At 46.0% G+C, this 2,500-nt stretch overlaps 1 protein-coding gene across 2 annotated transcripts in view; it reads left to right on the forward strand.

The window, feature by feature from the left end:
* The window catches only part of LOC113827533 (uncharacterized), a gene marked incomplete in the record, with an annotated part of 132,083 nt that overhangs the window by 2,483 nt on the left and 127,100 nt on the right, over nucleotides 1–2,500 (forward strand).

A 2,500-nucleotide genomic window follows, 5' to 3' on the forward strand; every position in this document is an offset into this window, starting at 1 on the left:
AACGGCGCGATCCGCTGGGATGGCTTGCACCGACTACAGTACTACATGTCCGCATTAACGGTGGAAGAAGGAAAATAGAGAAAGAGGGAGAAAGAAAGGGAGAGAGAGGGAGAGGGAATGAGAGAGAGAGCGAGAGAGAGAGCGAGAGAGAGAGAGAGAGCGAGAGAGAGAGCGAGAGAGAGAGCGAGAGAGAGAGCGAGAGAGAGAGCGAGAGAGAGAGAGAGAGAGAGAGAGAGAGAGAGAGAGAGAGAGAGAGAGAGAGATGGAGAGAGAGAGAGAGAGAGAGAGGGGGGGGGGAGAGAGAGAGAGAGAGAAGGAGAGAGAGAGGGAGGGGGGGGGGGGGAGAGAGGAGAGAGAGAGAGGGGGGAGGGAGAGAGAGAGAGGGGAGGGAGGGAGAGAGAGAGAGAGGGGGAAGGGAGAGAGAGAGAGGGGAAGGGAGAGAGAGAGGGGAGAGGGAAGAGAGGGGGGAGAGTGAGAGAGAGAGGGGGGGAGAGAGAGAGAAGTGGGGGGAGAGAGAGAGGGGGGGAGAGAGAGTGAGAGGGGGAGAGAGAGAGAGAGAGAAGAGAGAAAGAGAGAGAGAGAGAGAGAGAGAGAGAGAGAGAGAGAGAGAGAGAGAGAGAGAGAGAGAGAGAGAGAGAGAGAGAGAGAGAGAGAGTGAGAGAGACAAAGAGCGAAAGAGAGAGAGAGAGAGAGCGTATCTGCTTCATGAATATGTGAAACATGAAAAAGATAAGCAGGAAGAGCCTCTGAACGTAGCCGCCCTGATAAAGGCCAGGTGAATAAAAAAAGGCTTCAAGAGAGAAATCCCGCGTTTTCGTCGCTGGCCCAAACCAGTAAAACCGTCACCACGAATAAAGATGGTGATTGTCACAACTGATAATTTCTAAGTGGAAGAAAAAAAAAAAAAAAACAATGAATGAACGAGAGTCGCTGATACATGAAATTAGGACAGTGAACAGAGATGGTGCTTACAGGGAGAGCAAAAATAACTTTTATGTGTGCCGTTTGATATAAAGACCTTTCGCAACGAAGTGCAATCGAATCACCCACGGCTCTTTGTCGTATGAAATAGTATGTGTAGATTCACCACTTAGTATTAAGAGTGGAATTAGAATTATGATACACCCTTGACTTTAGACCGGTTAGAAACATTTCAGGTGTGTTCATTGTTTGCTTGCTCGATGCCAGACGGAAAAGAAAGAAAAAAAATCAAGCATAATACCGTGAAAGAAGGTCAGTGTATCTCTAATGCCCAGTATTTCTTTAATGGCAAAATAAGATATGCATGGTAACGTATTACTAGGTTTATTGTTTTATGCTTTAGACTACTGCAGATATAATATTGGTTAAAAGCTTACGCATTCTGCCTCATAGGCTCTGCCAAGTACCCATTTTCGGCTTAACCGTCGTGATTATCAATACAGTAAGTGGCAGACGCTCGGATTGCCAATCAAAGCACACGGCAACGCTGCCTTTGGCCGAGTGCCAAGGTGCTTGCGCTCCTGCGCTTGGGAGCTTCAGGTGAGAGTGATAGGAAGATGGAGTTATATATACTACACAAACACACGCACGCGCACACGTGTACACACACTCATGCCCTACACACACACACACACACACACACACACACACACACACACACACATGTGTATATTTATATATGTGCATATATATATTCATGTTATACATATGTGTGTGGATGTATATTTATATGTGTATGTATATATATGTGTTTGTGTGTGTTTATATGTACATATGTACATATAGATCCATATATATATATATATATATATATATATATATATATATATATATATATATATATATACATATATGTATGTAAATAAACACACATATATATGTGTGTGTGTGTAGAGAGAGAGAGAGAGAGAGAGAGAGAGAAGAGAGAGAGAGAGAGAGAGAGAGAGAGAGAGAGAGAGAGAGAGAGAGAGAGAGAGAGAGAGAGAGAGAGAGAGGGAGAGACAGAGAGAGGGAAGAGGGGAAAAAGGGAATAGTATAAAAAAAAACTGGCTGGATGTGGCCAGCCGTGGCACACACCAAGAGGTGATGGTGGGATGGCGTGACCCAGCTATTTGGTGCCCGCGCCCCTAATCCCCGAGTGTCTCCTCAGCTTAACGATAGTCGTTCTACGTGAGGTAGGGGAAGCACAGGGGGGGGGGCAGAGTGCGCCCATGCTCACCGACCGACTCAGGGACGCCAGGGGCAAGGGAAAGCCTGTAAGGGTTATAAGCGAGTAGTGCGGCGGCTGCCAGAACCGGCGCTTGACAGCTTCGAGGCGTTGCTCAGCTTCTGCAGAAGTTGAAGTGCGTTAAGCCTTGGCTTCCTACGTGGAGGAATCAGAAGCAAACGCAAGGTTGCAGGACTAAATCATACATTATGATCAAACAAATTTGTTTAGCATATATGATAAAAAATACTAGAGATTAATGACTTGTAAAGTGCGGTATTACTCAAATTGGAGATACTTGGCACTGTTAGA

This window comes from Penaeus vannamei, chromosome 17 (genome assembly GCF_042767895.1).
Source record: "Penaeus vannamei isolate JL-2024 chromosome 17, ASM4276789v1, whole genome shotgun sequence".
Classification (NCBI taxonomy): Eukaryota; Metazoa; Arthropoda; class Malacostraca; order Decapoda; family Penaeidae; genus Penaeus; species Penaeus vannamei.